Raw genomic sequence first — 12,360 nt, 5'->3', positions numbered from 1 at the left:
GTATAATGATATCTGACAGTGATTAAAATCACTATCAAAAAAAAACGCTTCGATGCAAATCTTTAGATAGTGTTTAATTTTAAAAAATTGGTGGACTATTCCAAAAGCTACATTATCTGCTAGTTCATTATTAATATCCTAATTAAGATAAAGTATGTAGAATGAAAAAGGGATTATTAAAAAATATTATTTCTCATAAAAAAATGATGTTGATCCATACACTTTTCAATATGTCATAGCATTATAAAGTTAAAAATGTAAAAAATAAAATCGAGAATTTTCACACAATAATAGCATTCGGTAGCCATTTTCACCGTGAAGATAAAATAAAGTTCGAAATTTTTTTTTCGCATAATAAAGTAAATTACATTAGCTTTAATTTAATATATATATAAAAGTGTCAGACTTTCCGGAACACTTTCAAAATTTAAGTTGAAAAAGTCAATTTTTTGTGAAAAAGTTGTCATTTTGAATCCCCCCCTGTAGGCAGGTCAAAAGTCAGATTTATAAAAAAAATATACCAAATGATAGGTAAAGACATCATGCATCTACAAAAAAAAGAATTATATTGATCCATACATCTTTCGAGAAGTTATAGCATTATAAAGTTAAAAATATAAAAAAGAATTTTTTTACAAAAATCGTATTTTTTTTATTAAGTTTAATGTCTGTTTTCACCATGAAGATAAAATAAAGTCCGAAATTTTTTTTTACCATTATAAAGTATATTACATTAGCTTTAATTTAAGATATATATAAAAGTGTCAGACCTTCCGGAACACTTTCAAAAGTTACGTTGAAAAAGTTCTACTTTCTATATGCATTTTTATGTTTTGAATCCCCCCTGTATTTAGGGAAATGGTCCGATTTAAAAAAACAGTATGTCGAATGAAAGATCTATATAAATACTACTTCTCATAAAAAAATTGTAATGATTCATACATTTTTCAAAAAGTTATAGCATAATAAAGTTAAAAATGGAAAATACAAAATCGAAAATTTTCACACAAAAATAGCATTCGGTAGCCATTTTCACCATGAAGATAAGATAAAGTCCGAAATTTTTTTTTTTCATGATAAAGCATATTACATTAGCTTTAATTTAAGATATATATAAAAGTGTCAGACCTTCCGGAACATTTTCAAAATTTAAGTTAAAAAAATTAATTTTTTGTGAAAAAGTTGTCATTTTAAATCCCCCCTTGTGGGCAGGTTAAGGGTTAAATTTATGAAAAAAATATACCAAATGAAAGGTAATGATATTATGCATCTATATAAAAAAGAATTATATTGATATGTTCATTTTTAAAAAAGTTATGGCACTTTTAAGTAAAAAAAATTGAAAAAATTTCGAAAATTAGCGATTTTTAATCGCTAATTTTTTTTTTTTTTTTAATTTTTATTTAAAAGTAATTTTTTTGGAGGTTTCCCCCATTTACGGGGAACGAGGGCATTTTTTTCAATTTTTGAGGGTAATGTCTTCGACTAGATACAATTTGTGATCTTTTGACGTATCATTGAAAGATATTGGTTCGGTGAGAGCTAAGAAAAAGTGGTAACAGACACAAAAAAAAAAAAATAAACACATCTTAGTAAAACCAATACCTTCTCAGCTTCGCATCGAAGCTAAAACGAATGGATCAATATAATTTTTATAGTTGCATGATGTCTTTACCTATCAGTTGGTACATGTTTTTTATAAATCTGACTTTTTGCCTGCCTACAGGGGGGGATTCAAAATGACAACTTTTTTACAAAAAATTTACTTTTTCAACTTAAATTTTGAAAATGTTCCGGAAAGTCTGACACTTTTATATATAACTTAAATTAAAGCTAATGTAATATACTTTATCATGAAAAAAAAAATGTCAGATTTTATCTTATCTTCACGGTGAAAATGGCTACCGAATGCTATTTTTGTGTGAAAATTTTCGATTTTCTATTTTCTATTTTCAACTTTATTATGCTATCATTTTTTGAAAAATGTATGGATCAACATAAATTTTTTATGAGAAATAATATTTTTTAATAATCCCTTTTTCATTCTACATACTTTATCTTAATTAGGATATTAATAATGAACTAGCAGATAATGTAGCTTTTGGAATAGTCCACCAATTTTTTAAAATTAAACAGTATCTAAAGATTTGCATCGAAGCGTTTTTTTTTATAGTGATTTTAATCACTGTCAGATATCACAATACTTATCCAACTATGCTACGTCACCACTGTGCCGCGATCCCCCTGTGCTGGGTTTTTTTAATTCATTGTATTAAATCTTTTTTAATTTAAAAAATGTAAAAGTAAATAGCAATTTTTATCATATGTCATATATAAATATAATAATATAATTTATATATTATTGTTATACAAAATATGGATAATATGCTATTATTATTCTAAAATAATTTTCGATTATTTTTAATGTTTTTTTTTAATTTATTTAAAAAACGATCAAATTTAAATAAAAAATATATTTTATTTGTGTAATTAAAAATTTAGTAACATTTTTGATTTATTGATTAATACAACGTGAAAAATTCAACTTGGTTAACAGGATACTTAAACTATAAATATAATAATACAAAACCTTGGTATTTTCCTTGAAATGTCAATAACTTTATACTATTAAATAGGAAACAATTGATTAGTGGCGTAGTTTGCGTGATGGCTTGTGCTCCATTGAAACATCCATAACCCCACAAATTTACACTTGTAGACTTAACCTTTTCAATTCCACAGATAGAAAAAAAAATTTGTTTTCTTTATGTAGTAATTTTTTTTACAAAAACACTATTTTGATGAATTTAATGGTCATTAGATCTTTTTACTTCAAAAGGGAGGGCTTGTCCATTAGAATGGACATTGGACTTAAAATAATAACTATTTTTTATTGGAAAATCTGTATTTACTTGTTTTTTTTCTGTTTAATATTATTATTTATAACATAAAAATAATAAATAAATTAACATACTAAAATTGTACAAATTTTGGGTTAAGGGGATTGCCATGAACTGAATTACACGATACTCACATATTTTGATAAACTATGGTACGAATAGTGCAATTGGTACAAATACCTGGTTACGGTACACTTTTGTGATACTAAGATATTAAGCACAAACTAGGATAAGTTTGTGTGATCACTTTATATTTTTTAAATTTTTTTATTGAATTAGCTACATGATGCAATCGCTAACCACGTTATTTATATATTTTATAACATGATGTTAAATTTTTATTTCGTCAATCATTTATTTGATTGCTAAGCAATAATGAGCCCTTGTTCAGAAAAATGTATGCTCTGAATAAATATCGAGCGCTCTCGAGGTGCATGCCTCATCGTTACCTCTACCGACGTCCGATCCAAGGCCGGGGCGTCTGCGCCGGTATTGCGTGCAGTAATTATTGTCGCTGGCCGCGCCAAGGTAGAAACGCCGAACGCTATCGCAGTAAACCGCGGGAGGTCGGGAGGGGCACTGAAGTTTTAGTCGTATCCAACGGCTAGTGTACGTTAGCGATCAGTAAAACGTGAGACCGTACCGCTGGCAGTGACTAGTGACGTAACCGCTACCGCGTTTATCACGTTTTAATTTGTTATTTCAATTTACGTTAAAATTGACTGCTATTAAATTCTACACGCCAAGACGAAAATCGAAATTCAATCAACGGTGACGTTCATTTCGTCGTTCACTGAATAATGGAAGACAAATCGAATAAGGCACAAGACACCTGCGAATCTGTTAAATACGCCCTTTCGACTAATGTAGTTATCACCATCAAAAGTTCATGTAAGTTCTTCTACATATCCTTCCATGTTTTATATTTTTCATAATTTATTGTTATTATTTTAAAGTCGCATTCATTAATAAATAAATAAATAGGGGTTTGTATCTCCTCCAGAATAAAAACAAATTTGTAATTAAGATTTATTTGTTTTCGATGATAGGGTTAAGAAAATTTTTTTCACTTTCCACCCTCCCAAGTCAAAATATTAAATATGTCATTGGTGTCATAGTTGATTTATTTTAGATCCTTAAAATGTAATTATTATTATGTTTACTTACTAAGTACCTAGAAGTATTTAGGTACCAAGAACAAATCGAATAAAAACAAAAATGTAAATTAAGAGTTGTTTATTAACTTTATTTTGTGCTAAAATCATAAACTTTTCATGCGTTTTTTTTATATATAAAAAAAACTTAATAAAAAATTGACTTGGCTTTTAAGTTAGAATTGTTAATTAAATTTAAATATTATTAAAAAATATTTAAATTTAAATAATTTTTATAATAGTAATAATAATTTCAATTCATCTAAAATAAAACAATTTTTAAGTAAATAATGTATTAATATTGTTGGTGAACATACTACGAAAAACGTCAGTACATTTTTATATGGATTTCGCGTTTTTCACTTTCTTTAAAAAGTCAATACTTTTAACATGAGGTCAAAACCGTTGGTTTGGAAATGATTGATGTAGTTTTATTTAATTGTTTTACTCTTATTTCAGTGTCTTATAACTGGGTAGTTAAATAGTTTTTATTATAGGTACGTTTACTGATTATAAATGTTCCATCATTAATACAACTTTTAAATTCATTTAGACTGAAAAATAGTTCGAATTAATTCATTTCAAATTAAAGGAATTAAAACCTTGACACGATTATATGTTTCTTTTTTATATTGTTTAAAGTCGCTGAAATTGAGTGGATTGATGCCAAAATTCATGATTTGTTATGTTAACTAAAATCATTGATAAGATAAACGGTAGCACAGTGGGGTCGAGGCACAGTGTAGACAAGGCATAGATGGGACAAGTATAGATAATATTTGACAGTGATTTAAATCACTATCATAAGAAACGNTAAGGTTACATAATAATCCTATATTTATATTATATCTTATGTGATTATTATTTCAAAACATTTAAATTCTACTGTATTCTTCTAAAAAATATAGCATCGATAAGGCAAAGGTGACACATTTTTCATAACCTTTTATACTTACTAGTTTATTTGTCCTGAGTCTAAATGATTCAAAAGGATTATATTTTAATGCCACTTAAAGTGATTTTTTTTAGACGCTTTCGAGTTTATTAACAAATTTTTTACATTATATGTTGCATAATTTTATATAATAATTTTACATTATCTTATGATGTTTATTATTTTTGTAATATATTTTAAATAATCTTATAATTCTTTTAAACACTTTATATTGATAAATATCCTAGATCGCTGTAAATAATTTCAAATTGATCTATATTTTAGAAATTTAAATATTATTATTAGCATCTCAATATTTAAAAGAATCATTAAAAGAATTGCTCAAATTTTGTGAAATGCATTTAATTTTTTACGCATATTAAAGATTAACAAATTATTACATAGATCTGATAATATTATCAATATAAGACAACTCAAACTGATATATCTCAATCAGTTGTTGACACGACAAAATATATTCTCACAAAAACTACTAGATTAAAACTTATTGTTTTTCTTTTACTGTCAACTATACTTTTAAATATTTTTTTAGATATGTTGACGTGCATATAGGATGTAAGGTTTTTCTTTTTACCGAAATTACTTCTAAAGATGACATTAATACACATTATAATTTATAAGTGCATAAATATAATGTAAATTATAAATTATCTTCATTGCTTACAAACATGTGTCCCTAGATATAAAATAACCTTCTACGACGCGTGCCTGCAGTTTGAGCTTTGTCTAGAAAAAAAGACCTGACACAGGTTTAAAACAGTATTACAACTTAAATATCACATAATTATTACTGTACAATAAAGTAGATAGTTAATTACTCTTATAAATTTCTCAAATTCACGTGGGATTCAGTCGTACAATATCTTTAAAATTATTTGAATTTTATGTTTACTAATAGTTGTGATAAACAAATTATATCCAACAAAGTATTTGTTATTTAGTTAATTACATAACATTATTAAAATATTGCATAACAAGAGTAAAAAGATGCTTCATAATCATATATGATTGTAATTTTCAATATATTTTAACGCTAGTGAAAAATTTTCATACAAGTCAACAATAATTTTTAAGTGTTTATCAGCTATGATAATTATAATAACATTACTCGAGTTTACATGATCACTTTTATTATGAATCGATTTGTTAAAAAAACTAACAACAAAACAATAGTGTAGCTAAAAAATTGAACACATGGAAGTTCGTTTGTTCCACTTGAGTAAACACGTAATCGTTTTTAGAACTCTTGACGTGTTTTGGTGTTGTACCATTGAGCAGGTTTGAACATTCGCTAGTATACTTTTGGCACGATGAAAAACATACATAAATTATTTGAGATCAATAATAATTGAGTTAACCTCGAAAATGCTGAAAAACATATTACTGGGCGATTTGTTCATGCAGTAGTCATTAAATTTAACAAAATTTACATCAATATTCTATAATATATAATTTATTTTTCGACTAAGCGTAAGAAAAAACTAAGGATTATAATAGTATTTTAAAAAATAATTGTGGCTTAAAAATTAAAATAATGCAAAAGTTACTGTACCTAATAAATTATGTCTTAATCAGATGCTGAATTGTATGTATTCAAATGACAGTAGAGTAAATATGTATAAAATGTATACTTGTACAGTATATAAGATGATTAATTTTGAATAAAAAACTTATTTTTTCAAAAACTATTGACAATTTTTAATTTTTTAAAAAGAAAAATTATTTGATTCAAAAAATTTTTCAATATCATGTGGTCAAATAATTTTATTATTTCTCCTTTCAGGGATTTAACTTTAACTTTAATTTTCTGAAATGGAAATAGTAATTATGAAGAAAAATCAATTACTAACAATATTGTTTTAATAATTATTTTTATTTAAATAACTCTGGGTGTTGAAATTATTTTAAAATTTGCATTTAATTTAAAAATTCATCATTAATTTTTTTAATCCTGGAAGCAGCAATAATCTGATACAATAGGTTATAAATCATTTTTATGGTAGTTATCAATATAAATTTTCTGACCGGTAATATATAATGTAAGATAATTTACTTGCGTTACATATAAGTGTGCGTTTATTAATATACACAAGTTTCAAAGATATCTGTATGTTGGATAATACCTTCAAGTGTTAGATAAGTATAGTTAATAAAAACTAATTTATGTGACAAAATAAAAAAAATGAATAATTGTTGTTTTAAAAACGAAATGTCACTAGAAAATTGATGTCTAAGTACTAAACTTTAAAATGATGTAATAAACTAATGATTTACCGAGTAAAAAAAAATATATAAATAAAATGATTTTAAATTTATTTTATTATAATGTCAAGTTAAAAATAGTGATTCCTATTAAAGAAAGTTAATTTAAGATTTATTCCTGAAGGGACGAAATAACTACATATTATTGTGATTTTCAGAATCAAATAATTTTTCTCTTTACAAAAATAAAAAATTTCAAATAATTTCTGAGAAAATGAGCTTCTTATCCTAATCAATCATTGTGCACATATGGTTATTGAAGGTGATGATAGATTTCGTAATGGGAAATGGGACATAGTAAAAAAATCTATAAAATTCCATATTATAGAATTTTTATTTTTTGTTCATCTCTTCATTTTAGAAATGAATATTACTGACCATAGAGGAGTCCGGGTCTTCTTGTCTCCCTTGGCTACACCACCGGTGATAGGGGTTATTTTTGTGTTCTTTGGAAACTGTATCAAATTATTTCCGCCTAAGATAATCAACTTATCAAAATTAATTTTAATATAAACATGAATAAGTTGTTAAACTTATGTATGAACAAATATTCAAGTTTAAATATATTTATATATATAATTAAACATTTTTTGGTTAATTGCCGCCTACTCTATCTACAAAAATTGTAACAATTTTCTATCAATCATATTATGATAGATAGAAAAGCTTATATTTCAATATACAGAAATTTTTTTATTCAATATACATTTATGAATATGACCAAATAAAGTACACTATAATGAATATTTATAGTTACCAATTATCATAACTAAAAATTCAAAAACAAGTGTCGTTAATGAATAAGATTTAGATCAAAATTTCTAATAATTAACAAGGATATTTTTATTCAAAGAGCATTGAGCACTATTGAGAATCGATCATCAATTATGTAGTATTTTGTGAAATTAAATTAGTATATTTCCAGGATTGAAACTCAATACCTAAAAAAACTATAATAGAGTTTTTTTTTGGGGGGAAGTTGTTTTAAATAAGAAATGATTCTGTCAATTGTATGACAATTGATTATTGATTATGTCAACTAATTATTTTCTTCGCTCTTTTTATATTTATTACGAAATATCCGAGTTTAAAAGGTTATTTTATTTTTGAGATATGCGATGACTGAATTTCATTACTTAAATTTTATTTAAGTTTTATTATTAACTCTCAATTTTAATTCAATTGAATGTTTAAAACAAATTTTCTTAAATTTGTTTATTGTTTAAATGAATGTTTTCGAATTTTCTCTATGTTAATGAGACCAATATTTTTATTATTGTTCTATAATTTCTTTTTGTGAACTACTCACCGTATTAAATAACGAACGACAAAAGTATATTGAATGTAAGAGTGTGATAAGTGGTGGTATATCACGGACAAATACTAACCGCTGTATTAGTGTGACCAATCTGGGATATTTTGACCTAAATACATTTTTTTACTTTATCCTTTCGTAGAATACAATAAAAATATAACTATGTAATACTTTTCTTTCTTATTTGTATTTTGGCTTGTTTAATAATTCTTCTATTAATTTTAAAACTATGAAGTTTGTTCTTTTTTCTTTATTATCATATTATCATTTTAAATTTTAGACATACAAATTGTTTTTTTAATAATGGAATTTTTTTTATGAATAGTCACAAATCTAACCTTTTTTATGTGTCATTTTATATTTTGCCAAATAACAATCCAAATGTATGAGTATATAATTTTTCATAACTTTTTAATTTTTGTTTTTTCTTATTTATGTTATTCGAATCATCTAAAATTTGTTTAGTTTAACGTTTTATTTCATGATGACAGCGGCAGGTAACAGTAGACCGATAATATTTTTAACCGGATAGATTTTATATTCGTTTATTTCATATTTTACATTGTTTTGTTATACAACTCAGTCGCAGTTACCATAAAAGGTTATACGCTCATGTTGTGTTGTATTCGTTTTCGCCGGTGGTCATAAATTTCATAATATTTCGTCTACCCAAAACCTTTCTATCGTCTGGAATGAAACATAATATCATTACACTGATTCAATGTAGTACGCGATGTATAAACATTACATTGTTTTAGTACCGGTATCGTTTTACTCTGATAAACAATTAGGTAATCCATTATAAAAACTCAAGTTTTCTTTGAAAATCTCTATGCAAAAGTGGTTTGTGTGGCGTGTTTAGATGTTTATAAAAATTCTGAAATATGATTTTTTAAATTAGATTAGTACCATCATTAATGTAAAACATATGGTGACAACTAACAAGAGTCGACATTAGAACACTGTCAACTTCTGCTGACTACAACACTTTATCATCCGAACCAAATACAATTTAATTATCGAACTGTGCACTTTACAGTTTCATAAACATAATTGTATTATTGTACCCGCACAAAGAAAGCGCTATGGCGCCGTAACCCGTCATTCAATTAACTTCAGTATGTCGCTATTTTATTTATATTTTTATCTGTTTTTATATCAATGAAAACATTGAATTGTATTTTATATTGCTACACTAAGTTCCATATCACAAAAGAGTAATTATGTTATTTTTGAAGAACTTTATTTTGCATCATAATTATTTAAAAATTTAGTTCTAAATATATTTTGATGAAAAATTAACTTTGTCAAAATATGCTTATATGAAGTACTTGGTAAAAACAAAATATTTTTTACAAAAAGGAGAGATATTTTAAAAATTATTATAAAACATAAGCTGTATTTAGTAGTTGCAATTATTGACAAAACCAGCAAATACGGGGTTATCAGATTTTTTTTTTACTTTGTATCGCTATTTAAGAAATCTCGAATAAGTAAAAAAAAAGTTTATTTTGACTAAAAAATGCAAACATCGCTAATCATTTTTGAGGGAGAGTAGAACGTTTAAAACCCTTTTACCCCTCTCACTGGTTGCGCTGCTATTGGTAATTATATGTATTGAAACTTGAATTGAGTCTACAAAAAGAATATAAAAATGTTCAAATGTTCAAACGCAGTTTTAAATTTGAACGGTTCCAATTTATAGAGTTGTCAGTTCTTTAACTGATATTTCAGAGACCAAAAAGTGTTTACTTAGTTAACTTATTGTAAACGTCCTTTATTTAATAAATCGATTTACCTATAGCGACTCAAAAGTTTTTCTTTTCTAAAACTCTATCTAGTTGGTTTGAGAACTGAAAGTTTTGAAATATGTTCTTGTCATCACGTACAAATTAGTACCTAAATGATGATCTATTAAGATGACACTTGTGTAATTTAGGGTAAAAAGATCATATAAAATGTATATAATTCTATATAGTATGTATTTATCATGGAGCTTTGAAAAATTGTACGAATAAATTTAAGGAGATTAACACAGACTTTAATGGTTAATTATACAATGATAATAATAATGATCCATAATTAAGATAAATTAAAAAACCAAAATTTCATTCGTATTTTGTAAGGTAGCAATTGACAGCGTAATTTTATGTACACCACTACTTTAAAAAATACAATAAATATCGTTTTTTCGATTTAAAGAAAATTATATTAACATTATCTGTGGCGTTCTCAAAGTTTTGCCTTGAGGTATGCATGGGTAATTTGTTTCTACTTCCTTCAAAATAAATCTTCACCGTGTATTTGTTTTCATCGTGAAGGAATTCTATCCCCTTAATAATAATAATATTGATTTCTGAAAAACTATAAATTCACTGAAAATCATGTTTTTATTTATCTTATAAAGAATTATTGATAGGATTAAGAGTATAGTTTTTATTGAAATATAATAAGAATTTGAACGTAGAGGAATAAGTAACATATAATTATAAATATATATTTCACAAAGCCTGTTGTATCGTATATTAACTCACTAAATACAATAAGTATTTGGTAAACTTAATAACTAGATAAAGTAGAATTTGAAACAGGATATATTGAATAATACAGTTTATATGATATCAAGAGATATTCAAATTATCTTTAAATCAAGAGCTCTTCTTATAAGAGTACTTCAAAAATTAATTTCATAAGGATTTCGAAGATATCATATATATATAACAATATATATAGTTAGTTTTAAGAATAGATAGAATTGAAGAATTTTTTGCATGCTTTATTTACATATATTACATCGTTAATATGATAATTTGATTTTAATAAAGACAGAAGTTATGTATTACTGCTGTAGATTAGTTAAATTTAATGTTTATCGATACAAGTTAAATGTTCAAAAACGACTTTGAAAACGTTTAAAAGAGAGTTGAAGAAAATAGTTTACTCATTCATAAGAAAGAAAATATTTGCTTAGCATGTCTGTAAATGCTTTTAAGATAAACAAGCTATTCATATGAATGTATGTATATAGGTTGCATTAAAAGTGTATGATATTTTCTTTAAGACTCTTAATGTTGTTTTAATCCTAATACTTTTATACTGTAAAAATATTTTATCACCGAACAGATTATATGTTAAGTGTTTTATTTTAGACTAGATTGATTTCTGCACTCCAGTGATATCTATACAACATAAGTTATGTCACTATGATGTTATATTACATCAACACCGGACGCGTGTTAATTTGCAAGAGAATTTATATAGCAAATTTCTTTGAAAAATAACCAATAGGATAACATTGTTTATGAACGGTTATTTTTGTTCAGTATAAAATTATTGTAATGTGTTTAGGCAATAAGGTTATTCTACTTAGGATTCGGAATTATGTTTTGAAATATACTAAGTTTTTACAAGTAAGCATTCTATAGTAAACTATTTATTGGATATGTTAATTTTCGTGTGAATATTTTTAAAGTAATTTTAAGCAAAGTCATAAGTAAAATAATTAAAAATATGCCAAAATGTAATTCTGTATTTTTCAGAATCAATTAATTTATAATTATTATTATATTATTTCAAAGTTTTTGAAAAATAATCTATTATTAATGAACTAAATATTTATTTACTAAACCTTGTGCTATAACTAAGATTAATATTTATAAAATAACAAAAACCCAACTACCCGGTCATCATAGATAAATAAAAAATATATTTTTGGTTTAAGTTCATAACAATAATGTGTGAAGATGTTTGTCTAATAAACTACGAGGACAATCG

General features: G+C 25.2%; 1 protein-coding gene across 1 annotated transcript in view; it reads left to right on the top strand.

The window, feature by feature from the left end:
• The first annotated feature begins 3,452 nt into the window (after positions 1-3,452).
• Positions 3,453-12,360, top strand: part of LOC126897423 (protein numb) — a 31,936-nt gene continuing 23,028 nt past the window's right edge. The window contains exon 1 of the mRNA XM_050670989.1: positions 3,453-3,791. The gene's annotated coding sequence lies outside the window, so the exon portion shown is untranslated. The remainder of the gene's footprint in view (positions 3,792-12,360) is intronic.

The sequence above is a fragment of the Daktulosphaira vitifoliae genome, unplaced genomic scaffold (genome assembly GCF_025091365.1).
Source record: "Daktulosphaira vitifoliae isolate Bord-2020 unplaced genomic scaffold, ASM2509136v1 Scaffold_1, whole genome shotgun sequence".
In the NCBI taxonomy this organism is placed as follows: domain Eukaryota; kingdom Metazoa; phylum Arthropoda; class Insecta; order Hemiptera; family Phylloxeridae; genus Daktulosphaira; species Daktulosphaira vitifoliae.
Note: the sequence above shows the minus strand (reverse complement) of the source record. Positions and strands in the feature narration are given on the sequence as shown.